The sequence below is a fragment of the Felis catus genome, chromosome C1 (genome assembly GCF_018350175.1).
Source record: "Felis catus isolate Fca126 chromosome C1, F.catus_Fca126_mat1.0, whole genome shotgun sequence".
Taxonomy (NCBI): domain Eukaryota; kingdom Metazoa; phylum Chordata; class Mammalia; order Carnivora; family Felidae; genus Felis; species Felis catus.
Genome location: NC_058375.1, coordinates 92,124,409 through 92,152,177, shown reverse-complemented (window position 1 = coordinate 92,152,177; position 27,769 = coordinate 92,124,409). Strand labels below are relative to the sequence as shown.

Sequence of the window (27,769 nt, the reverse complement as noted above, 5' to 3'; positions counted from 1 at the left end):
GGTCTTCCAGAAATTCTGTAGTGATCTGATGCAGTTCACATGGAAGGCAGACATTCCAGCTGCAGAGTGGTGAGATATTACAGCAGGGGTGTAGGGAGGGGGGTGGAAATACAAGAATCTGAGGGAGTAGGTATCTGGGAAAGTTGGCACTCACACACACACAGACACACAGACACATACACACACAGAGGGGTAGAGAAAGAGAGGGGAGAGAGAGAGATGGGACATTGGGAGTTTTAGGGATAGATGCTGCTTAGGTGAAGAAGTGGAAAAGATGAAGAAGTGATAGAAAAAAGGACATTACAGATGTTTGCTGTTAATTAAGAATGCACTCTTCACTGTTTTACTTACATGTCAGAATTTTTTTCTTTGAAGAAGACACCATATTGAAGATGTAACTAAGAACCCAGGCATTTACCTGGGTTACATTTGTATATTTTTATTCTGTATCAATGGGACCTAGTGGAAAGGGAGTCAAACATATGCACAGTCTGTCCTCTTGAACTGTTTTTAAATTAAACATGTTGAAAAAATCTGGATGACTTATTACTATCTTCTTATTTACTTTAAGAATCATTCCGGGGTGCCTGGGTGGCTTGGTCGGTTAAGCGTCCGACTTCAGCTCAGGTCATGATCTCGCGGTCTGTGAGTTTGAGCCCCGTGTCGGGCTCTGTGCTGACAGCTCAGAGCCTGGAGCCTGTTTCAGATTCTGTGTCTCCCTCTCTCTGCCCCTCCCCTGTTCATGCTCTGTCTCTCTCTGTCTCAAGAATAAATAAACGTTAAAAAAAATTAAAAAAAAAGAATAATTCCCCTTTATAACAATATTTGACTTGCTTATCCCGGTTTAAATATTTGAAGATCATTCTTTTTGATGGAAAATATGGAAGCAAAAATGGAGATGTCTTCTTTCTACCATCTATTGATATTATACCATATTAATGAAACAGTAGTTACCCTTAGAGTTTTTAGTCTATTTATGGAGGTTTTTATATTTTCTGGTGCAATTTTTACGGATAGAGAATTAAGGACAATAGGTGCCATTTCTACTCTCACCAAGTCTATATCTGTAGCTATTTATTCCAGGTTTTATATCTATATTTCTATCCATTCCCACCTCCCCCCCCCCCCGACATATAGTTTTAAATCTGAGCTAATCAGAGAGCTTTTATGCAATCTCATTGATTTATTTAAATGTCTCTCCACTTTTCTCCCTCCGAGGACAGGGTTTTCAGGGCTGTATACCTAGAATTTAATGCTTTGAAAATATTGGAACCCTCTTGTATCAAATTCCTCTTTAAGGTCTCTGGTCATAGCTATCTTTTCTCTAAAATAATCAAATACCCTATTTTCTCTAGCTGATGGTACACATCCAAAATTTTGCAGCTTTCCTTTCCTTCCATATTAAAAATTCAAAGTGACATAGTTACTTCCTGTCATGTTCCATAGTTACTTCCTGTCATATTCCATCACCCACCACATTCCCCTTAGTTCTCAGAATTAGATCTGGAACATGAGTTCCCTTTGTGGCTTCCTCTGTCTTCCAAGAGATGAAATTATAGGGAGGGCAAGTAAACACTGAGTCTGATACTTGATTTGCAGCAGAAGGGGACTTTTAGAAGCTGTTGATGTCATTAGTGCAATTGTACTCTACACTCAATTTTTAATTTTTATTAGGAAAGCAGTGACTTTCATCTAGCTTGGTGCTCTATGGAGCATGCCCACAGCCATTTAATTTGTCTTCTTTCTCTTTTTATCCCCGACTAAATACTTTCTAATTTGCATGTATTATCAGAATCCTGGATTCCCAGACAGGGCTTTACTCTGGAGTGATTTACTCTGGAGTGTTGCCATTTCTCTGCCTCCTTTCTTGTGTATCTGCTTTTTATTAATGAGATAAGCCCTTCCAATATTGGGTTTTAAGTTCCATCTTTAAAAGTCTCAGATTGTATTTGCTGTTCTCCATTAACATTTCCTGTTAAGTTAGCCTGTTCTTTATTCCTTGTGCTTTAAAATATAGCACCCTGTCTACTTTTTTTGTTGTTAAAATATTATAAATCATTAGGTTTGAAGTTACATAGTTGTGTTATGTAGGGTAAGAAATGCTAGCTGTTATGTCAAAGAAACCACCAAATCTCAGTGGCTTAATACAATATAGATTTAATTCTTGCTCCCGCAGAGTTCAAAGCAGATGTTTCTGCTTAGGGGGTAGCCTTCCATATGGTTGTTTGCAGACCTAGTCTCCTTCATCTTGCAGATCCTGCCTTTTCTATATTCTTGAAATCCTGTCCATTTAGCCAGTAGATAAGGAAAGAGAGAGAAGGCAGAGAATCCCACCAAAGTCTTTATGGATCAGACCTGGAAGTGGAGTACCTCACTTTTCCCCTCATGACATGGGCAGTAATGAGAATGCAGTCGCATGGCTACACCTAACTGCAAAGGAGTCTGGGAAATGTAGACTAGCTATGGGCCTAAGAGGAAAGAGAAACAGAATTGGTAAATAGCATCCAGTCTCTGCTTCGTTTAATTTATATAGTTTTATAAAATATTTGTTGAGAGCTCTACGTTTTGCTTTAAAGTGATTTTCTAGTGGCCTTTTATGTTTCCTCTTCATGCCTGAATCATGGTGACAGTGTCATAGTGGCTTCCTTGTTTTCAGTTTATATTTCTGAAAATACACCCTGCAAAGCTCCAGTAGATGAGTCTTTTAAAAATCCTGCTTTCCTTTTCCTGTCTTTCCTCATGCTAGCTTTCCATAAGTTCTCTGTAATTTGGATCCATTTTATTTATCTAATCTTTTTTCCCATAAATTCCTACTCACAATTGTAAGTTTATGGGTGGGGTGGTGGTATTTGGTCTGGGATCCAAACACCTAAGTCCTTTGTTGCTACAGTCCTCTTCCTTAATTCCAATCCATAGTACAAGGCCAAGGAAATGACACTCTTTAATATTTTGAGCTTCGGACTCAAACTGCAAATTGCTTCCTAGAAGAAGACCAGACTATGCAGAAGTCCCTTTGCTCAGGCAGAGTCTTAGGTATACATGGTCTATGAGTGGCCTCCCTGGACTCTTTCCCTCTGTCCATACGCGACTCTTGGCCCTGAGCATTTTACTGTTCTCCTAGTGGAGAAAGCTGAATCCAAGGAAAATCAGTATATCAGTTAATTTTTGCTACATAACAAATGATTCCAAAACTTAGTGACTTAAAGCAATAAACATTTGTTATTCCTCAGGATTTGGTGGGTTGGCTGGACAGTTCTTCTGGTCTAGACTGGCTCAGCTGGAGTGGATGGTCTAGAATGACCTTGCTTACACGTCAGGGGATTCAGCAAGGATGGCAGGGAATAGCTTGGGCCCATTTCTACATTGTCTCTCTTCCTCCTGAGGGTGGCCTGGGCTGTTCATATGGTGGCAAGGGGATTTCCAGCAGCAAGAAATGGCAAACTCCAATGCACAAATTCTTTTACCATCTCTTCTGGCATCATCTTAACAAGCAGTCTGAAGAAAAGTAAAGGAGACGTTCCTGTTAACTGAAAACACATCTGGCTTAAGCTATCCACTCTAGTTATCCCTAAGGGAAATCACCAGGAAAAAAAAAATTCTTTTTTTTGGTGGGGGGGATGGGAAGGGAGGAAGGGAGAGAGAGGGAGGGAGGGAGGGAGAGAGGGAGGGGGAGAAACACGAGAGGGGGAGGGGCAGGAGAGGGAGAGAGAGAATCTTAAGCAGTCTCCACACCCAGCACAGAGCCGATCTCACAACTGTGAGATCATGACCTAAGCCAAAATCAGGAGTCAAGCACTTAACTGACTGAGCCACCCAGGCACCCTAAAAATATTTTTTCATGATGGACTCAGGAGAGAGAGAGAGAACGAGGGACAGAGGAGGATGTTGGGAGGTGGAGGTGGGAGAGAGAGAGAGAGAGAGAGAGAGAGAGAGAGAGAGAGAGACTGATCATACTTTGATTATGCTCCTAAAATGGTTGCCCAGGAAATGTCCTTGCTCTTTACCTGTCCATATCAGCATACCCTCTCTTTTTGGGAAGAAGAAAATGGAAGAGAGAAGAGGGAAGAGGATCCTGGAAGTTTCTCTAGCTCAGGGAGTTTTCACATGGTGGGGAAGGAGAAAGAGTGCTTTCTTGTTGATAATACCACAAAGCATAAAGACAGGAAATTTATGGGCATGAGAACCATGCTAAGATAGGAGAATCAGGTACTGGAGTCAGTGATAATGGTCTTCTCTCTTACCCACTTCAAAGTTTACTTCCACCTGAGTTTGTGATGCTCTGTCTTATTTAAAATGCCATCTTGGCTTCTGCAACTATTCAAAACTTGTAAGTCCTTTGTTTCAGATACTCTTAGTTGCCTACCTAGTGTATATTCTCCTCTTCTTCATTACTAACAAAATCCTAGTTTTATTTGGAGCATTTTTATTTTGCCAGTTTTCCTTGGGGCTAAGAGAGGTTATATAACACAAGTCTGGTTTATCTGCTGGAGACTGTCAGGAAATTTTTGCTTTCCTGATACAGATACCACTTCTTCCTCTTTTTGCTTTCTTCTTCCTATCTGGGATGAAGATATTAGGCCAGAGAAGGAGCAGCCGCCTTGTGGCTATGAGGCAACCATAGAACTGAAAACCACAAGCTAAGGATGGAGGAACCAAAAGTTAAAAGGAGCCTGAAGGTTTGACGTCATAGAGTCACTTGCCAGTGTAGCTTGTTCTCTTTCAGATTCCTTGTAGTATGGAAACAATAAATGGCTCTACTGTTTACAACATTATAATAGCTTTCTGTTACATGCATTCAAAGGGAATCCCCAAAAGACATGGTCTTTAAAGCCTTTCACATATCTCCTTTCCCCCATAAATTCCTCTCTATTTAATAAATATTAATCTCTCTCCTTCCGGACTGCTATAGCACCCCATTTATAATATGATGTATTAGTTTTTGATTGCTGCTAAACAAATTACCATATATTTAGTGGCTTAAGAACAACAGAAATCTATTATTTTACACTTCTGGAAGTTAGAAATCTAAAAGGAGTTGGCAAGGTTAAGTTCCTTATGGAGATTCTGGGGAAGAATCAGTTTCTTTCCCTTTTCTAGTTTCTAGAGGCTGCTCACATTCTTTGGCTTGTTGTCCCACATCATTCCAACATCTGCTTCTTTTGTCACATCTCTGAATCTCCTGCTGCCCTCTTACAAGGTCCTTTGTGATTGTAGTAATACCACCATAATAATGTCAGGTAATCTCTTCATCTCAACATCCTTAATTTAATCACACCTACAGATTCTCTTCTGCCATGGCAAGTAACATGTTCTCAGAGATTAAGACATGGATATCTTTTAGGGACCATTATTCTAATGTCTACCAGATATGCCCTATGTTTGTGTATCTGGAGTACATTTTAATCCAAAATTGTATTTAATTTAGCTCTGTATTTTATATCATTTCTAATTATGTTGTGTATAGTCTCATTTTCTTGCCCGAGTATGAATCCTCTGGGGGCGTATATCATCTGCAGAGCTGGGCACATACCTGACGGTCTTAGAATTTCCTTATTTTCGTTGACAGATACTGTATATCTCTTTAGTGTAAACACAAACACCAAAACATCTTTATGTTTAATAGACTATGGTGAAAATTTATTCACTTCCCTCATTTCCCAGGGGTCTCAGTTCTCAGCATATAATAAAAATATGTAAGCCCTTATAATAAGCCTAGGAGAGAAAGTAGTCTCCATTAGTGCCTTTTAACCAAGTTTTAGGAAGAGTCTTAATCATATTTGGTTCTTTTTGGCACCAGCTACTGGGATATTTGAATTATTTAGCCGTTATACAGCTTGTTTTCAAATCCTTCTTGTTCAATTAGCTTTTTACCTTTAAAAATTTTTGACATATTTTATCATAAAAAAATTTCAACACAGAAAAGTAAAATGAATTGTTCAGTGACTATCCATGTAGCCATAACCTAAATTGAGCAATGTATGCATATATACCTGATTTTGGGGAGCCAACCCATTCTAAGGTAATTACAAATAACTGATTGTTACTCACTGCCATAAAAAGTGACAGGTTACGTACATTTCTTCTGTTTCTTGAGACTCCTCAAATTATGATTGGAGTTGGAGGACACCTCATTATATTGTAGATTTTTCCCTTTAGGTCACTATAGACTGGGGCCTTCTCACTCACTGTAAACAATTGTTTTTATCTTTTAAATACTTGATTGACTTCGACTAAATTTTATTTTAATAGCCATAGCCTCCACATTCCTCTTAATTCCTTAACTAGTTTCCTGGAAAAACATCACTTCATTTTCATTTTATTTGGAATCAAATCTTATTCCAACTCACTACAGCTATGTTCTTAGGCTAGGAGACTAAAGGAGTAATGGTTTTGACCTTGATGTTTTCCCATTTGTGCCACATCTATACCAGGTTTGGGCTGCTTTGTTTCTCTCCCAGAAGAAAAGAGTTTGGACATCATTTGACTGAAAATCCACTTATACAATTCTTTTGCTTCTGCTGAGGGAAATCATGAGTGTTCTTCCTGACTATTTCCAAGAATTTTTGGCAATCTTAGAACTACCGAGTGTCAACCTTAAAAATAATGAAAGTGTAGCTTTCAAGCATGGAAAGCATTGGAAGTTTTACTCTAACGCTCTCATTTCAGATAGCAACAAATTATCTCTCAAACTCACACCTTCTTCACTTGAAAATGAAGTTCAGCAAAAATCTCAAGGTTAGAGTCTTGTTATTAGCAAGTCAGATTGTTGCTTTCACCAGCATTTTGGATTGTCTGGATGAGCAACATGTTGCTTATGAAAATATTTGGGAGGTAGAACGATTAGTATTCTTCCTTTCTCTTTCTGTTGTTCTCCACTTCTGGTTAGGAGGACGATTCCTAGAGCAGCATCACCCCATGCCTAGGTGAGAACTTTCATGGTCATTATTCTATTAAATGGTTTGTCTTTCTAAATGTATATCCCTTTCTGTGCTTTATCAAAGACATTCCCAAACTCTATTTCCTCTTTCCATCTCAAGACAGTACACTTCTGTTTACCCAACAATTATAGGAAAATTTTAACAGTGTTGTTATTTAACATACTTTACAAAGTAGTCTAGATCTTTTATTGTCTCAGGTAATTCTTTATTAGTCTAAAACCATCCTTTTTTGTTTTTAAGTGTTCTTATTTTATCTTTGAAGAAAAATAATAAACATCAGAGTTAGAATTTATTGTTTCCCACCATAAATGTTGATCAGAAGCCAGATCTTGAAAAAAAATGATCTAAGTTTCTACCATGAAACTTTAGGTAATATCATAAAAAGGCTGTAGTCTGTGTGAAATATTTATCAGAGAGTTACTTGACATAAGACCATCTCACTATGATATTATAAGCAAATTTTATATAATAGTAAATATTATTTTTATTCATATTAAACTATGAGTGTTTGAAGAATTTTCAAAATAATCCAGAATTGGTATTATATTTTCAGTATTTGATTTCATATGAGACCACAAAAATCATCTGGTCAGCTGCATTTAATGTCTACTCAGCTTCACTTTGCAGTCTGAGGAACCTTAAATAATTTCAGAGGAATGTTTCTTCTAAGAAAAGAATGCTTTGCACTTAGAACAGTAGGAAAAATACACTGTGGAAAGAGTTCAAATGACCGAGTTCTCAGACTATTATTATTCTGACTTCAAGTCTTTGACACCCTCTGGGTGTCCTTCAGTTCAGTTCTGGCACTAACCACCCAGAGTTAGCACCAGAACCCACGTGTTTAAAGGTGCAGTCTTTTACAGGACTGCCCCTTTTCAGACACCAGCCACAAGTCTCAGGGGCTACTATTACTTCTGAAGGCCAGCCATAAATGCTGGGGTTCCTGTGACCCCTTCAGGTTCAATAATTTGCTAGAATACCTCACTGAACTCACTAAAACTGTTACTATTTACCATTATAGTTTCATTATAAAGGATATAAATCAGGAATGGCCATACGGAAGACACACATAGGACAAGATCTGGGGAAGGGGCTATAGAGCTTCTTTGTGTCCTTTCCTCATGGAATCCTGGCATATGAGCTTCCCAGCACACCAATATGTTCATCAACCAGGAAGCTCCTCCAAGATTGAGCCCAGAGTTTTTACCGGGGTTTCATTACTTAGTCATGATTGGTTAAATCATTGGACACATGATTGAACTCAATCTCTAGCACCCTGCCCTCTCTGGAGGTCCATCTGTCCAAAGTTCCAACCCTCTAATCATGTGATTGGTCTTTCTGGTGGCCAGCTCTCACCCTGAAGTTATCTAGGCATCCACTAGGAGTCACAACATTACAAAGACACTTCTATCCGTCAGTGTATTAGTGTGCCATAACACATGGCTTAAATAATGGAAATATATTTTCTCATAATTCTGGAGGCTAGAAGTCTAAGATCAAAGCCCTGGCAAGGCCAGTTTCTTCTGAGGCCTCTCTCCTTGGCTTGTAGATGGCCATCTTCTCTCTCTGTCTTCACAGGGTCTTCCCCCCTCTATGTGCTTTCATGTACTCATATCCTATTCTTATAAGGACACCAGCCATATTGGATTAGAGCCCACCCTAGGGCCTCATTTAATTTACCTCTCTAAAGACCCTATCTCCAAATGCAGTCACATTCTGAAGGAATGGGGGTTAGGACTGCTGAAGTCTTAGGTTGACCATGAATTTGGAGGTGACACAATTCGGCCTATAACACTAACAAAACTCAAAGAGATTTCAAAGCTCTGTGTTAGGAACCGGGAACACAGACCAGATCCGTTACATATTCCATTCGCACATCTTCTTTAGAGAAACACCTCTAAGCTTTGGTTAAAAACTATATGATAGAGATGGATGCAAACAAGTGGTTTTGGTTTGCTGCCTAGAGAGAGGTGGGGCAGACCACCTTTTTGGAAGGAAACACACTGTCTGCTTCTCTAACTCATATTCTGAAGCCCCTGAGAAGTGTCATGTTTAATTCTGTTCACAGGCAAAATCTGGGAGGGAGCCGAAGGGAGACTTCCTTTATTTCAGATCCTCTTTCTGTTGTTGATTTCTTCACTTTTTGGCATGTACACACCACCAGGCTTCTTACTCCCACCAGGCTCTTTTGACCCCATTATCCAAACACAGTTTCCGGTACAATGTTATTCATATTCGATTTGACTATGCGTGTAAATCAACCTGTTACCTCTTCCTAAGAGATTTGCACTCAAGTTTTATTTTTCCCACATACTTATACTCTTGAAGTCACCCAAGGGTGGTGGCTTTCTGAGGGTGAGGTTTATGCTCACTGAAGGGTAAGTGATACTTTTCATTTTTTTCCCATTACAAGTTATATTGTTTCAGCTGAAGCATTGTAAAACTTCTCAAATTCATTCCAGTTTTTCAGTGTGTATATACCTTCCCAAAGTACAAATGTCATTCCTTTGATAGGAACGTTACCCATGTTGCTTGTTGTAAACGGTGAACACTAACTATCTAGGTCTTGCCTTCCCTCCAGGCATTGAAACTTGTGATTGCTGAGGGCAGGCAGCTTACTGGGAACAGCACAGAGGAGGAGGCAGGAAATAGAGTTGGGGGTGGGGCTGTTCTCTTCCTAGTTTCCCAGGGCGAGAAGGGCAACTGCTTTTGACTTAGAGACTTAAAGACAGAATTATTTCATTTTAGAATTGAGGGGGGAGCAGGGCCCAAATCCTCCCCAGTGAGTGGAGATATAAGTATTTGGTAAAATGGGTGTAGGAAGACAATATTCTATATGTGGTTAACAAACATATACTCACATGTTTGTAAAGTACTAGGAAAGGAAGGACTCAACTACGCACAAATGCAGATTTAGTTTACTCATTCTGGTTTAATCGCTTGAAGGAATAATTTATCCTGACACACTCATTCACAAGCATGACAGCCTGGGACAGCAACCCAGCCTCTCTTTCATATGACATCTTGAGAGCATACAGTAGCCAGATTATTTTCCTTTTGCATGAGTTCATTCTTTCTGGGCTGCTCGACAGACACTAAAAAAAGAATCCTACATTCCAAGCACCTAGTAGAAATAAACTGTCTTGTTTGAAATAGATGGTCTGAAAGTTATCGAAGAAATTCTCCCTCATACTAAAAAGTGAGAATTTTGTTAGTTTTAATGGTGTCAGTAATTGTTTGAGGAAATAGTTCAGGCAATTTGTTTCCTCACCTGTAAAATAAAATGTTTGGTATAGATGATCTCCAACTTTTTTCCCACTTTAAAATTATAGGAGTCTGTAATCTCTGTCTTGATTTCTATACCCTAGAGGAATAGGTTCAAATATAATTGATGCTTATGGCATAGAATTCTTTCCGAACTGAAAAATCTGTTGTAAGGCACATAGGCCTATTTTTTCAATATTGCACAGGGTTCTAAGATGCTGAGGTTGCCAGACAGAAGCTGGTCATAGTTAATATTCATCTTAATATATATCTCAGGATGTTTTGGACCATTTCCACAAGCTTATTGGAGGGGCCTGGTTTAAGTCCCCTCAAACAAACTTATGCTGGCCACGAAACCAGAAATATTGAAAGCACAAATGTATTCCTGTTGTGTATGTCTTGTCGTCTATGCAGGCCCTAAGTATGAATGATGGACTAGACGTTCTTGGCTTTTCCATTGAATTGGTGAGGATGTTTTTGACTGTAACAGAATACCCAGCTAAAAGCAACTTAACCAATGAAGAATTAATTTTCTCACATAGTATTGGAATTGGTTAATTGGGCTCCAGGTCAGCTTCTTTCAGATTTCTTGGCTTTCCTTTCCTGGGAACAAAATAGCTACAGCAGCTACAAGCATAGTGTCCTCACATGACAATAACCAAAGGAAGAAAGGATACTTCATTTCCATTATCTTCTTTATATTATGGAGGAAACCTTTCTTTGAAGCCTCCAGCAGACTTCCTCTTGTAGGTTAGTACTATGTTGCTTTCCTGAGACCATGGCTTCATGGACATTCTATTAGTAAAGGAGAGGGTTGTCTGAATACATTGAGGAGGCAGTCAGTAATGTCTGCCTCATCTGTTCTGGCCAAAAATTTCACAACAGATCTAATTGGACGGGAAGGTATAGGAGGTATTTTGTTCACAAGTATATACATAGGGGTGTCCCTCTCTTCATGCTTTTAGCCCACTACCCTTAATTTTCAGGGACCCTAGATAGCCACTGGTAAAGGTGAGATTGGGTCTGTGGATGGCGTGATGTAAGAGCAAGGGATAGGGACCCACACTGAAATAATGAACAAGTAGAGGCCCACGTGGAGGTTGAGAGTGACGCTGAAGCTAATGGTAGTAGGAGAAGGGCTGCAGGCAGAGTATGGAAATTTTCTAGTCCGGCACACTCTGATATATGGTCTGCTTGACCCTTGCTGAGCAGCAGGGAAATTTGTAAGAGATTCCTGTGATAGCTGGCACCAAAATGCAGGATCTGCTGACATTTTACATATCTGTAGGATGTTTCATCTCAGATAATTAACCAGAAAGCATATAATTATCTCAATTCTCTGACCTATTGCCTAGGGGTAGGTGATGCAGATACAAATAATGGGTTCTTGACTTCTGATGTTGGATTTGCTTTCTTGGGATTAGGGATCAGCAGCATGGGTGTCATTCTATTTTAAAAACCTATTTTGGTATCCCTGTAACATGTAATTAATTTGCTTATGTAATTTGCTCAAGTTCAGTCAAGTTTTTGACTTGAAGTCATTTGTGTGGATTAATGTGTGAGTGCTTTAGTGAGAGCACACGCTTTTAGGAATGAAGGGTTGAAGGAAGTAAATAAGAAACACTGATGAGGCTCTCTACCATGTTTCTTGGCATGTAGTGCACACTCAATACATGTTAGTTTCCTTACCTCATTTAGCTTTCTTCCTGATGACCATTTTCCAAAATTCTCAGCAAAATGATCTCGTCCTCTATTTTGGAGCATCCCCTACCCCTTCCCCATAAGACCAGGAAGGGTGTAACCACTAATCCAAGACAAGATAATAAAAAATGAAAAGACAGAAAGAAGGGAAGGATTCTTTTATCATGTGCTGAGCACCTGTAATACGTGTTAGGGATTCTAAGATGAGTTAAGACACATTCCTATCTGAAGGAGCTCACAGTCTGGGAAGAGAGGTGTAGGGAGAAAGAATATGAGATTTGAGGAACATGAGGACAGAATCTTGCATGAGGTGCAGGTGAGCACTTAGAAGGGGTGCCTAGTTTACATTGGATGGCGGGGGTGGGCAGAGGAGGGCCATCAGGGAGTCTCCCTTGGGCCAATGATACCTTGTGCTGGGGGTTTGGCTCTAACACTTCTGCCAGGCTTCAGCCCTCAGGACCCTTGCTCACAGAAGAGGGAGATTGAAATAAAAGATGTCGCTTTCCCCAGAAGTCCTGAAGAGAGCCAAAGAGCAGCCATTATTCATCTTGTTGGGGGGTTTTTGGCTATAAAATTTGTATCAGGAGCCTCCATGTGGCCCCCTCTCCTGGGCACACACTGCATCATGGTGGTTGTTTTAGGAAAATCTATGAAAAGTCCACATGCCTAAGCCACAGCCCTTGGATTTTGGTCCAGTAGATCTGGAGTGGAGTCTGCAGAAGCTGGTTCTGAGGTGTAGCCGGGGTGGACGAATGGCTGGAGCAGAGGGTACTGGGAGAAACAGCACTGTCTGCTACTTATTTTCATATATGTTACCTCATTTAAGCTTCAGAACTGTGAGGGAGAGATTATCCATCTGGTTTGTGGACCAGAAACATAGAGAAAGTAAGGGAACTGCCTATGGTTGCTGGGCAAACTGAGCCTCACAGTGAGTCCTCCTCAGTGCAAATAGGGTGTGCATTGCATTGTGCAGCAATTCACTTAAAATCTTTTTTTTTAATTTTTTTTATGCTTTATTTATTTTTGACAGAGACAGAGTGTGAGTGGGGGAGGAACAGAGAGAGAGACACACACACACACAGAATCCGAAGCAGGCTCCAGGCTCAGAGCTGTCAGCACAGAGCCCAACGCGGGGCTTGAACCCATGAACCATGAGATCATGACCTGAGCTGAAGTCAGCTGCTTAACCGACTGAGCCACCTAGGTGCCCCATCACTTAAAATTTTTCTAAATTAATTTTTTAATGTTTAGTTGTTTATTTTTGAGAGACAGAGACAGAGTGCAAGCAGGGGAGGGGCAGAGAGAGAGAGGGAGACACAGAATCTGAAGCAGGCTCCAGGCTCTGAACTGTCAGCACAGGGCCCGACGCGGGGCTCAAACCCACAAACCGTGAGCTCATGACCTGAGCTGAAGTCAGATGCTTAACCGACTGAGCCACCCAGGCGTCTCTTAAAAATTTAGTTGTATCCTTCACTTGGAGGTTTTTCTGATCACTAAGGAAGAAGAAACCATTTCCATCAGAAAGTTATAGGTTTTGGGGGGTCACAATTTCTAACAATTCTCTGTGGGATCTTTCAAGGAAAATTGAACCGTACGATGAACATTGTTCTCTACTGGAGTTTGTTAACACATACAAAAGTGCTGTTTACTTGACTTGGACTTTTTCCCTATAATGTGCCTGAGTAAAACGGCAGTAGCCTGTAATAACACTCATGCAGTCATTTGATGCAACCAGACATAGACCATAAACATGCAAGTTTACTTTATTCCTTTTTCAGATATTTATTGAGCACCTGATATACACCAGGATTACCTTAAGTTACTATGTGAGTTCCTGAATTTATCGGGAAAATTGGTGATTTAGGGTGTCACTTGTATAGATCTATAATTTTAGAAAAGCAGAAAAAAATTTGCCGGTGTCTGGCTCTGAGAGGCCTGAGAAAATTAAAACTTAAAAGCTTAAGTTACGGGAAACTGAAACCTAACCAAGCTTAACCAGCTTGTTCCGCTTCTGTACAATTGCTTGGCGCACCCATGTATTCCTGATCAATCATTATTGCCTGGCACATCCGTATATTCTTGATCAACCATTGTTACTTGGCACATTTGTGTACTCCTGATCAATCATTATTGCCTGGCACATCCGTATATTCTTGATCAACCATTGTTACTTGGCACATCTGTGTACTCCTAATCAATCATTGTTGCTTGGCACATCCGTGTATTCCTGATCAATCATTGTGATACCCATACCCCCGGTTGTGGTCTGACCTAAAGGCAGGAACCAACCGAATACCGTTAAGTGTCCAACTTTAAACACCAACCAATCGCAGCTCTGTAACTGTGGAAAATTCCTGATTTCCCCATGACTTGTTTGTACCTGTCTATAAAAGGGGTGTAAAAACCTCTCTCAGGGCCTCTTGGCGCTACCGGCAACGGGGGCGCAGAGGTCCAGGTTCGAACCTGCAATAAATGACCCCTGCTGCTTAGCTTTGACTCTGGACTCTGGTGGTTCGTTTTTGGGGGTCTCTTAGACTCTGGGCATTTCAGCTCCATTCTATCCCATTGCTCTCTGTGTTCATGTGTAGTTGGTGATATTTTCCAAATTAAGTTTAGGTTCATGCTCTTTGATGAAACAAGCCAATACAGGCCTTGATCGATATAGGCCGATATCAAGAGTAAGGAGATACAGAATGCTTTGAGAGGATTTAGCCTCTAAAACTGAGCTTCAGGTTGCTTAGATCATACATACAGAGCTCTTTGGGACATCTGACCCTTTCAAGGGCGCAAATTATGGGTGTCACCCTGATATCAGCATCGTGTGGCAGGCAAGTGACAGCGGGACTGCAGAGGCTGCAGAGGCTTCCACAAGCCTTGAGCCCTCCTGCAACAGGGCAGGGCAGGACCTGCTGGCCCAACTTCGGTTTGGAACCACAAGCCCTTTTAGTTTCCTGCTTCTCATCCGTATCAGACCTGGCCGCTGCCCAACATGGAAGGCCTCCTGGACACACTTACATGTGCTCATTCCTAGGTTGTTTTGTGCATTTTAGCCCCTGACTCATCCTCCCAGTGCTGTGCCTTCTGCCAGTCTTCCCAGCTTGTCCTCTGCAATCCCCATTCAGCTGTACAACCCCCGCCCCCTCACACGCTTGTCACAGAATGTTCCCTCCACTTCCTCGCCTTCACCCAAACCCAGCTCTCTCCAAGGTCAGGGGTCACAAAGAGAGCTTGCTCTTTCTCCCCGGCCCCAAAGACCAAAGAGCTGGAAGGCAGCAGGAGCATCCTCTCAGCCCCCTCTGCTACTTGGTGTCTTTTCTCTGGTACTTGCTTGGGAAACCCCCTCTTTCTCTGAGGCTCTCTAGTCCTGTCACACCCTCCCCCGTCCTCACTGGCCACATGCCAACACAACACTTGAAAAGTGCTGTCAGGGTGAATATTTTCCAAGTCTTAGTAAATGAGAATATAAAATGTCTCAATAGATTTAAATTGGTTACGTACTGAAATGTGAGAATGCTTTGGATATCTTGGGTAAAATAAATTATTAAAATTAATTTTACTTGCTCCTTCTTATTTCTTAAATGTGACTACTGAAAAAATTTTAATTGCATAAATGGCCCCTATTTGTGACTTTTGTCATTATATTTCTACTGACTAACTCTGGTCTAAGCACTTCCAGGTCCTATGTGGACATCAGACTCTGGCCTATAAGTCTTCATCCAGCTCCTTCATGATTTCAGTGTACTGGCTGAGGCATTTTTTATGAATTAAGAAAAACTTCATTGATTTTTAAATATATTATAAATACATATTATAAATATATTTATTGATATTTTATATGTAAATATATATTAAATATAAGGTAAAGAATTTTCATTATAAGTTAACAGAAAATGCAGATAATAAAATATTAATAAGTGCCCAGAAATCATGCATATATGAAAGGGTATATGTTACTTTTTTTGTTACTTGCTTTTTATAATTTTCAGCATGTTGTAACCATCTTCCTGTGTCATTATGCATTCTCCTGTGACAGTTTTTTAAATGGTTGGCTGACATTTTCTTATAAGGGTATATACCCTAATTTATTTTGCAGTCTTTGCTAAGTGGGCAGTATTTTTGAATTTTTCTGTTGTAAATGAGGCAGAATGCTTGCTAAGAGGGAATTTAAAGGGGTTTTTGAAGAGAGGACCATATTTAAAGATGTTAACATTTTCTAGCTATGGAAGGAGCAGGTCAGTCACAGAGGAGCCCACCTACTTATTTCCTGTCACACAATTGTCGCATAATTTCGGAGTATATATCCACTAGTTATCACTGGGAAAAGCAGAAGTTAGTGCTGCAAACCAAAACAAATGCTTCAGACTCAGATGGTAAGTATTTCTAAGTTGGACAACTACCACCTTCTTGCGAGATGGATTTCTGGGTGGTGAGACTCTGGGTCTTCTCTTTGTGAGGGGGACCCCTCTCCTCCCCTGTGGAGTGTTGCTGGGAGCCAGGCACCCTCAGATGGGGTTGAGGTCCTGATGACTGTGGAGGGGAATGGGTCCCAGCTCAGGGATGCAGGCAAGGGAGAGAGCAGCAGGAAATCTCAGAGTGCCAGACAGTCATCTTTTGGAGTACACATGGCCGGCAGAGATGATCATTGCGTCCCTGCAGGGATGATGGAGTGTGCTCTGACCTCAGAGAACCCCAGGAATACTTGGGGGACACTCCATAGTGGGCACTGTGGTCTTGGTACTCCTCAGCCAGAGACTGTTAAGCCGACTGCTTGGGCTAAAAAATGGCTGAGATTTCCAACCGTGGTCGTCTGCTTCCATCAGAGGCTCAAATCAAGTCACTTGGGGAAATACTCAAAGCTAAAGGTGTCCCTAGGCAGGAAACTGTGCAGTTTATTTAATTATACATCTATCCACAAACACACAATATAATAATGGTTAAACCAGAACCATCATAGCAAATAATTTCTTTTTAAAAAATTTCTTTTTTAAAAAAAAGTCTTCATTTAAAAAAATGTTTATTTTTGTGACATAGAGAGAGAGAGAGATAGGCAGGGGTTTAGAGAGAGAGGGACAGAGGATCCAAAGCAAACTCTGTACTGAACAGCAGCAAGCCCAACGTGGGGCTCAAACTCACAAACTGTGAGATCATGACCTGAGCAGAAGTCAGATGCTTAACACAAATAATTTCTAACTCCAGGATTACATCAGAGATACAAAAGGGGGGTAAGTGTGGTTGTCTTAAATGGGTATCTTTTCAGGGTTCGTATAGTGTTCATTGCTGAAGTTCCAAAGCAGGCGAATGCTGCAGTCAGACTGCTTGGGTTTAATTTTTTTTCTTTAATGTTTATTTATTTTGAGAGACAGACGCAGAGTGTGAGAGGGGGTGCAGCAGAGAGAGAGAGACACACAGAATCTGAAGCAGGCTCCAGGATCTGAGCAGTCAGCACAGAGCCCGACGTGGGCTTGAACTCGGGAACCATAAGATCATGACCTGAGCTGAAGTCGGCTGCTTAACCGCCTGAGCCACCCAGGCACCCCAGATTGCTTGGGTATAAACCCAGATCCAACCACTGGTGATTTTGGACAGGTTGCCCAATGCCTCCTAACTTCTCATAGGGGCTTTAGGAGAAATAAATGCAGTAGCAAATACAAAGGGCTTAGCACAATGTCTGGCATATGCTCAATACATACTAATTGCTGTTCTTAACATTATTATCTTTATATGATTTGTCAAGTGTGTTATAATAGCTTCCTAATGGGTCTCATTACCTCCACTCCTCCTCTTTCTCCAATACATTCTCCACAAAGCAGCCAGAAATTTAAAAACTCAAACCTGATCGTGTCACTCCCCTGTTTAAGGCCCTTCCCCCACCACTGCTCTCCCATTGCACTGAAGATAAAACCCATACCCAAACTCTTTGCCATGGTCTAGAAAGGAGGCATGCAGGATTTGGCATTGCGCCCTCTGTGACAGCCCTCCCTTCCTTCACCATACTTCCTGTGCTCCAGCCCCACAGGCCCGCTTGCTGGTCCTTGAACATCCTGTGCTTGTTCTTTCCTTGTAGACTTTGCACCTGTTCTGCCCCCACCTGCAATGTGTGGCCCCCACCTCCACATGGCTGACTTCTTCATATCATCTACATCTTGGCTCAGATGGCACCTCCTCAAGAGTGTTCCCTGGCTGGCCCCCCAGTCTAAGTGACTCACCTGGCAGTTACAATCACATCCTTTTGTTTTCTTTTCTTCCTGGCATCATCCTTCTGCTCATTTATTTGACTTCACATTTATTGTCTGTCTTTTGCAGTGGGGTATACTCTCCCTGAGAGCAGGCACACTTTGTATCTTGTTTGGCACTAACCCCTGGCATCCAGAGCTGAGCCCAACACAGATTAGGAGCTCAAAAACTATTTGTAAAGTGAACGAATGATGGAATGAATGGTCTTAATAATTACACCCTATTCAAAGAAAGATCAGGTTCCATCTACAATTAAAAAGTGCTTTGATTGAAAAAGCATTTCAGTTGGAGCACTGATGATGGAACTTGGGGTCAATGGAATCTTAGGGCCTGCCAATTTCTGATTTTCTTTGTACTGAAAGGGTCATGGATTAAATGGCATTTCTCCTGGACATTGGGATTTTGAAAAGCACAAAGAGGGCCATAACTCGAGGGACATAAAAAATGACAAACTCAGAGGAGCCAGGCAAAGGCAGACTGTGGTGAAAATAATTAGTGATGAGCCATATAAACTACTCTGGTGAGAAAAGGGGAGGGGAGAGGACCTGTGCTTATCCCCCCTCTGCATGTTTCTGACACAGTGTGACTTGTGTGTCACTTGTGAAACACTGCTCTTTCAGAAGGCTTCAGTCCTTTGCTTCCCAAGGCAATCATCTCTTCCTTCTGAAATTCAATTAAATCAGCCCTAATGAGTGGCTATGCAGAAAGAGGGCTCTTGTTTACAAAACACAGGGAACAATAATGAGCCAACATTAATTAGGATTGTTATGTCAGATGAGAAAAAATGATTCTCCACCTCGACAGTGGGCAGATTTCTTCTTTCAAGCACCAAGTCTCAGACTGGTCTTTGTTTACTGCTGTGAAGAAGAAGATGTTTAAGAACAATACCACTAAATTTTCCCTTTGTTCTGCTGCCTTGTGTCAGGCCAGCCAATCAGGAGTCACTGTTTTTCTAGCTGTTGCCATACTGAATTTTCTGAATAAACACAGGCAACCACGTTTTAACCGCAGTGATAAAATACTTTTTTTTTTTTTTTAATTCTGTAGGCAAAGGGCCACGTCAGTAGGAGGGTTTGACATACGGGTCATGTTTACTCTTTGATCATCTGTCATTTTGTTAGAAGAAAGCATATGCCATCCTTTGCTCTGTTTCTAAAATAGATTCAGAGGAAGTGAGGAATTAATCTTAACCTTAAACACATTGAGCCCAGTATTTCCTATCCAACTGCAGAATGCACTATCTAGTTTCCTACACCTCGCCCTTGCTAAGTTTAGGTCCTTTAGGCCAGCTGTTAAGAAGGAAAAGAAGGGGGAAGGGAACATTGCTTTAGACGGATAAGGTGCTGCACTGCCCATTATCAATCCTGGCTGATTTCCTCCCTGCTCTGTGTCCCATTCCCTACCACGACAGAACCATGCAGCACCAGAGCTCATGACCCTTGTGATTTTTTCAGATGTTTATCCCAAAACAGGATTGGCATGAGTCTCTCTCACTGTGTTCCACTTTGTTGTTATATACAGTCAGCCCACCAAGAACGTAGATCTTGTCCATCTTGGGACTCTCTAGAAAAACAAAGTTTTGCCTTGCTTTTGAAAAAATTGTTGCTAATAAAGGAGGCTCCTAGCATATCTTCAACTCACCTTCTCTACACGTAGCTGGTGCTGCGCCACAACATTTAGAGAATTTATATTTTAAGATTTTTCTTTACTAAGTTTAATGCTGCTAAGGTGACTGACTCTGCAGATGATCCAGCCAACATCCTTCAACCTTTAAAGACAATGAGACTTTAACTGTTGCAGATGGTGGCACTTATTCATGGTGTCCTGCTCTGTGCTTAGCACCCAGCCCTGGCTCGTGGTCAGTGTTCGGTACGTGCTTTGTGAATTGAACTGGAGTTAGTGTCTAAATGTCCCTTGGGGTGCTGGTGGCCCTCCAGTACAGGTGAGCTGGTCCCAGAGTGTGGATCTTCCCAGCACATTGCAGTGGAGGGACTGCTCCTGGCCTGCGTTTCTCACCCCTTTCAGCCTGCTGCCCACTCATTTCCCATGCCCTCTGCCAGAGCTGGCTTCTGTTTTCCCCACAGGGATGGAGAGAATCAGAGCAGGCCTGACGATATCCCTGGGTCCCACGACTTAGAGACATAGCAGAACTTGGTGAAAGTTTTTATGAAATGAGCCGTGTGAAGGAAAAATAACTATGAAAATCTCCTGCACCCAATGAAACCAAAACTGCCTCCCTCCCCTCTTTTTTCATGGAAATTTTAAAACACTCATAAAGACTGAGCAAGGATGAGGGGCGCCTGGCTGGCTCAGTCCGTTAAGTGTCAGACTTCGCCTCAGGGCATGATCTCCTGGTTCCTGGGTTCCAGCCCTGCGTCCTCCGGCTCTGTGCTGACAGCTCAGAGCCTGGAGCCTGCTTCAGATTCTGTGTCTCCCTCTCTCTCTGTCCCCCGCCGCCCCCATGTGCTCACTCACTCTCTCAAAAATAAATAAAAGCATTAAAAAAAAAAAAAGACTGAGCAAGGATGAATACAAGGAACACTTGTGTACCCATCATCTAGCTTCAACTGCCATCTGGTTTTTGCTAGTTTCATTTAGGAACTTCTTCCAGTTATGTGTGTTTGTGTGTGAGGGAAACTTTGCCTTACCTAACATGAGTTCTAGATATTTCCATATCATTTGGGTAAAAAGAAAATCTCACAATTGAAAACTTTACTATTGAGTCTTTTGTTGTGATGCCCTATTTTTAGGTCCTGGGACTGGCGGTTCCAGAATGTTTCAATTAAATGCTAGTAATGTAGAAAACAGCTTTTTTCCAAGGCCTCATGTCCCCTCCATCAGTGGCTCTCAGCCACTTCCTTCTGTCTGATTGAATCCTTAAACGTGTTCCTGGTGGGCTGTTGGTGGGCTTGTGCTGCTTTGTCCGTCTGTCTGCTCCTGGCACCCACGCACTGTGGGCACAAGCTTCCTCTGTGCATTTGAGACCATTGGAGCTCAAACTTCTCTTAATTGCTGTATTTTCAGTGAAAGTCCTTTTGTCACAGGGCAATGACCCATTTTGTTTTTCTGACCACAGAGCTGATGGAGATGGGCTGCCACATCACACTGGGGGACTGACTCAGAGACGGGGAGCAGTGGGCAGGACCCCGCTCACATGATAACCCAGGTAGTGCTTGTTTTGTATACAGAACTTTCCTTTTATAGATTGTAGTCCATTATTGGTACAGTTGAGAAAGATAAGGTGATGTCATCTGTTTTGATTTACATGCTAATAAAATAGGAAAAATCAAAGGGGGGGCCCATAAAATTACTAGACCATCTTATGAAAAGTACTCCTTGACCAAATGTTATTCCTTGGTTCTCACGACTGATAATGAATTTGAACAGCTCAGGAGAGAATAAGCCTTGGGTCTGTGGTGCTTCTGATACAGCACAGGCTTCAATAGGTTAGTGATCTTTCCACTTAGATTAGAATAAACTCAACAGGATGATGTATATGCATAATATGTTAAACGAACTCAGAAAAATGAGTCTCAGATGTGTGTTGGAAGCACACATTTCCCACAGGGGTGATACATGGATTGCAGTGGTCCTCAGCCTTCTCCCCCCAGATCCTTTCCTTGTCCTTCCCTTGCAGGCTGTTTCCCTGGCTTCTCTGTCACTTGGCTCCCTGTTGGATTCAGCTAGTGGACAGACTGCAGCATGGGAAGAACGGATAAGCTGGGTGCGTTAGTTTCCTATGGCCGGTGTAAGAAATTACCACAAACTTTGGGACGTAAACAGCACAAGGTTAATATCTTACAGTTCTGGAGGTCTGAATGAAGCCTTATGGGACTAAAGTCAAGGAGTCAGCAGGGCCACCCTCCTTCTGGAAGTTCTTGTTTCCTTTCCTTTTCCAGTTCCCAGAGGCTGCCTATGTTCCTTGACTTGTGGCCACATCACTTCAACTGCTGCATCCATTGTCACGTTGCTTTCTCTGACTTTCCTTACTCCCTCTTGTGAGGAATCTTGTGATTACACTAGGTCCACCTGAATAATCTAGGGTCAGCTCTCCATCTGACGACCTTTTACCTAATCACAGCTGCAAAGTCCCTTTTGCCCTGTAAGAGGACATGTTTATAAATCCTGGGGATTAGAATGTGAACATCGTTGAAGGGGCCATCATCCTCCCTACCACATCGGGGTTCTCCTCCATACCAAAGATGATCTAGGCCCGTGGGCTCTGGTAAGGCTCCTCCTCCCTTAGTCCTTGTGGCCTAAGGGTGACAGTGGCTTCCCACTGCTGCTAATTCCCCCGGTGCTGCCTTGTGCCCAGATTGGCTAATCAGCCTCTTTTTTGTCACCTGTGTAAAAAATTCTCTTTGTTTGAAATATGGAAATTTGCTTTCTGTTTTCCTGGTTTGACCCCGACTGATAAGGTGGAGGGGTGATACCTGGGTGCTGATGGTCTCTGCTGGAGATTGGGGCCGGGGGCACGTGGGGGAATCTCTTTGCTTTGGGCAGTGACTTGAAGATTAGCAGAAGCCTCCCTCTCTGGGCCAGGATGTGCAGGCAAGGTGGAGCTGCCAGGACAGCAGTGATTTGAGGTGTGTGGGGCCTCTGGTTGAGACCAGTCCAGTATCTGAGCGCAGATAAGAATAGCTCCCTAACCAAAGGTTCTGGGCTATTAAAAAGGACTATTTAAGACAAGCTGTCGAAGCATTTGTGGGAAGAGGCTTTATTTCTGAAAAGTCTGAAGCTCTTCCATTTATTTTCTGCATGATCGTGAACAAATGATCTAGTTTCTCAGACTCACTGTCTTCATCTGTTAAAATGAGACAATCGTACTTAATTTCAAAGGTCTGCATGTGGGTTCAGTGGGGGTGATATACAGGGTGGGGCAGGAGGAATCACTAAATAATGTAAGTCTTCTGTTGGTTAATTCTAAAAATTCTGAGCACCTCCCATGGGCTGGTTACTATCCTAAGTTCCTGCTTTTGTTAAGTTTTCTGTCTGTTGTGAAGATAGACATTACTCAAATAATCACATTAATGTATATCTAATTATGAGCATGGCTTGATAGGTACGTGGTTCTTTGAGGACATATGAGAAAGAAGCCTGACTTTAACCAGGGCCTCAGGAAAGCATCTGGGCTATAATTTGAAGGATGAGCAAAAGTTAATTATAAATGAAATGCAAAGGGATTGGGGAAACAGCATGTACAAAGGCCCTGGGGTAGAGTGGCACAATGTGTCCAAGGACATGGAGGAAGCCCAAAGAGAAAAAGCAGTACAAGGTGAGGTAGAGGAGGCAGGTGGGGACAGACCGTGTAAGACCTTGGAAGGATTTTAGTTCTTGTGAGAGAGCCCATGGGGAGACACTGAGGGATTTTGGGAAGTGCATGTGTGTCTGTGTCTCAACAGCTTTATGATTTAGCCGATCACTCTGGCTACTGCATGGAGGACAGATTGGAGAGGGTTGAGAGAAGATGAGGGTAGACCAGTTGGGAGGGACTGGCATGGCCTAAATCAGAGGCTGGGTGATGGCTTGGATTAGGTGAGCACGAAGGGCAAAGGAGACGCAGGGTGTCAGCTTGCACCCGGGGTGAATAGTGGTGCTGCTCTTAGAGGCAGAGGGTCCTAGAGAGAGCTCATCCTGGATGGGCACCAATCATGAATTTGGTGCTAGATATGCTGAGTTTGAGGAGCTGGGGTAACAGCCAGGAGGAGATGTCCCATGAGCCACTCAGGAGAGGTCTGCTCTGGAGTTAGAGCTTTGGGCATCATGGGCTTATAAATAATAACTACTTGGGCATAGATACAATTGTCTTTCAGACAAGCTAACGTGTAAAGAGGGTTTATTCTGTGCCAGGCACAATTCTAAGCACTTTACTTGTATTAACTCATCTAATCTCCATAACTTCCTTTTGAGATACTTCCCCTGTTTTACAGATGAGGAAACTGAGGCAATAGAGTGTTGCCATACCTGCTTGAGGTAAAACAGTCTCGGAATCAGGGTCCAAACCCAGGCGGTCTCCTGCACCAGTGTCATTACCCCCTTTGCCATACCGCCCCTCTCTGTCAAGGCTCATAGCTTATTCCTGGGACGGAGACTGTTCTAACATACGCACTTTGTTGCAAAAGCTGTGCCATTGGTTTTCAGGGAGGTATAGGGAATGTTGGTGTTTCTGGTTGCCATGGTTTGCATAATATACATTCCTCACCTGCTGGAATCCCACTGCCTTGAGTAGCAGCTGCCAGAAGCTGCAGAACAAACATGTGCCGGCAGCAAAGCGAGGCACATGGAGAAGAGGGTGAGGATGAAGACAGGCATGCGGCAATTCCCCTTTCAAGCAAAAACATGTCCGAGATGCCTTCAGGTTGCCCACGGGTTCTGCATCTCTCCACACAGGTAACCACTGACTGTAGCAAAACCAGGATCATTAATATTTACCGCCCGGGAAAACTTGGCCCTAAAGTTAAACAATGAGCTGTCTGCCTTTCACCCAAGACTGTGAACTTTATGATGCCAAGTGAAAAAGGCTCACCAACTTTATCTCTACAATCCTCCCAGTGCTTTTGCATAGCACAGGCACCTTCAGAAAGCGATTGCCTCCAGCAAGTGGGTGTAGTTCCACGGCCCTGCGCGGAGAGGAGAGGGAGGATGAGCCTAAGATAAGTTATATAAGCTCTGGATCAGAGCTATGTACAGGCGGGTGCCACTAGTGCAACGCGCTTTATCCTAAGAGGGGGCTGTGTCCTTTCCTGGAGTGTTGTTGCAGCTGGCAACTGGTTTAGCCAAAGGCAGCTTAATGCCCCATAAAATGATTAGATAAGGATGAAGGCAGGGTCATAGTTGGCGGTCCTGTTGCACAGCTGAAGAACATTAAATACGGCGCCCAGTGTGCAGGCCGCCGCACACAAATACCCCGGTTGCCCAGCCTGCTGAAGATGCAGCAGCCAGTGGCTCAGCTGCACAAGGAACAGAAACTATCGCCATCTTCCTGTCTGTCACACCCACTTCGTGCTTGTGCTTGGGATGGGTCCCACTGCCTCCCGGCTACCTTCTCTACTGCACTGCTGAGCCGTTTGCTTCAGATGTAATTTCAGGGCCCAGAAGGCACCTGCTGAAGTAGTGAGCTCACATTCAGTGCAACATTCCAGGGTCACATTCAGACACCTACTGTGTCTCCTTGTGCAGAAGGAGCTTCAAAGAAGAAGGAAGCGCAGATCTACCCTCAGGGGCTAGGGTCTTGAGGGGGATGTGATTATGTGATAAGCCTAATGCATTCAGAAAACCTGGTAGGATTCTGAAAGGGGGTTGTCAGGCAGGGTGGGTATTCCAGGTATAGAAAAAAACCTCAGTTGGTAATTGAAGGTTTCTACCTAATACATGAAGGCCTTTATGGTAACTTGAGCTGTCTCCAGACGGGGTGAGTAGTCAGTCTCATGAGAGAGTAAAACTTCTGTGGTATTTACATAAAGAACAGAAGACCACATGTTAAGGGGGTTCTCACTTTGAGGTTTGGACTTCATGCCCTGCAGAGTCCCCTCCTACTTAGTTTTTATTTTTCAAGCCCTTCAAGATGACTTTTTCCCCCCACTGAACATGTTAGCTTGCTAAGAGGATCGTTGAATGAAAATATGCAAAGATAATTTAAGAGGCTAAAAGTTTTTTTTTTTTTGTATCAGGAGACTAAATGAATATGTAGCATTCTCTAAATATAGCCTTCTATGTAAATTGACACTCTTTTCATAGAAAAAACTTAAATAGAATTGAAGGTTGAGAGAGTCAAAATTATTCTTAAATGTTCCAAAAAGATGCAGCAAACTGCATGGTTGGTAAGGAAAGATAGCATTTTTTAAAATGTAGTTATTATTCTTTTTTAAAATAGGCAATACAAGCATGTCTTAAATAATTCAAATATACCCAGCAAATCTGCTTGCCACCTCTGCCCTCTAATTCTCTAAAGATCTTTCCCAAGGGCAGCCACTGTTAACAGCTTCTTATGTATTCCTCGAGAAAGAGATATACTAAACAAGTATGTGTGTGTGCAACAATGCTCTGTATACTGTTCTAAAGATTATATTTTGAAAATTTTTCTGTATCGTTGCTTAATTATATCTAATAGCTGCATAGTATTTTTGTATACTATATACTGTGTATTTTTATATATCTATATTTATAGTATACTATGCTATCATTAGGTACCATATAGTATAACATTATAAATATATATATATAGTATAGTATATATAGTATAGTATAGTATACTACTGTATAATATAGTACATTATAATATATAGTATAGTGTACTATACTACATATACTACTATGCAGAATATACTATATATGGTAGAGTATACTATATATATATAAATACAAAGAACTACTCTGCAGAGCATATATATATATATATATAATATACATACTATACTATATATATATATACTATGCAGAGTGTGTGTGTATATATATGTATATATACATACATGTATATGTACATATATGTACACATATACATACACACGTACATATACATAATGTATGTACATATATGTACATATATGTACATATATACATGTACATATATGTATGTACATATATGTACATATATACATATATGTACATATATATACACACTATGCAGAGTAGTTCTTTGTATTTTTATATACATAGAGTATAGTATATACTGTATTGATATACATATAGTATGGTATATACTATACTAGTATACAATTATGCAGAGTATAGTATATACTTAATATACTCTGCATAGTAGTTCTTTGTATTGATGTTCCATAATTCATTTAACCTTGGACTAGTTTTGACACCACTATCATCTCCCTCCTCTCCTATTAAAGAGTAAAACTCCACAAAAGCAGAGACTTTGTCTCATTTGTACCCAGAACCCACGTGAACAGTAGCTGGAATGTGGCAGGTGTTCAATAAATATTTGGTAAAAGAGTTAATAAATAGCAGGAAAAATATTTATTTAAATTTACTTTTAAAAAAAACTTTAAAAAAATTTTTATTTACAGCCAACAAATTTTTAAAAATTATAAAATTTTTATGATTGTAAACATTGTAAAAATATATCCTCGTTATGAAAGTTTGAAAAATTAGGAAAATTGAGAAGAATCATAGACCAGCTGCTCAGATACCACCACTGTTAACATTTCAGTATCTTTCCTATTAACCTTTCCTCTGTATACATTTTAGTGTAACTGTGATTTTATTTTCCACATACATTTTTATCCTGCTTTCTTTCCAATAGCGTTCTAACATGTGCATTTTTATTAAGAACTTCATAAGCATATTTTGAATGGTTATTCTATAATGGTGATACATTTTTAATTATTCATATACTTTTCTGTCTTCCTGAGTACTTGACCTTCATCTTTTCGCCTTGGCCAAGGTACCTCCTGCTTGTGGGAGTGATGTCAGGAGCAAGAGTGAGGTAATACTTAGCATGTGACATTCAGATAGGATTATGCTACAAGGAGAAAGGATTTGCTATTCCTTTGGCCAAAGCCCTCTCTTGCACATTACCACCAAGCCTGGATGACCCAGACCATCGAGTTTTCCTATGGTGTGAAGAAGATGCTTGTTTTGGCCTCAACAGCAAAGCAGGAAGCTTGCTGCTCAGTAGA

The 27,769-nt window shown here is 41.5% G+C and overlaps 1 long non-coding RNA gene across 14 annotated transcripts in view; it reads left to right on the top strand.

The window, feature by feature from the left end:
* The window catches only part of LOC102901393, a 161,891-nt gene that overhangs the window by 62,447 nt on the left and 71,675 nt on the right, over nucleotides 1–27,769 (top strand). For 8 of the 14 annotated variants that reach the window (XR_006582807.1, XR_006582814.1, XR_006582806.1 and 5 more), the window contains one exon: nucleotides 21,214–21,303. The exons of 1 other annotated variant lie outside the window; for it this stretch is intronic. This is a non-coding gene — a long non-coding RNA (uncharacterized LOC102901393). Of the gene's footprint in view, nucleotides 1–16,120; nucleotides 16,274–21,213; nucleotides 21,304–21,774; nucleotides 24,528–27,769 lie in introns of all 14 variants that reach the window. 5 more of the 14 variants (XR_006582818.1, XR_006582810.1, XR_006582817.1 and 2 more) reach the window with 3 other exon arrangements.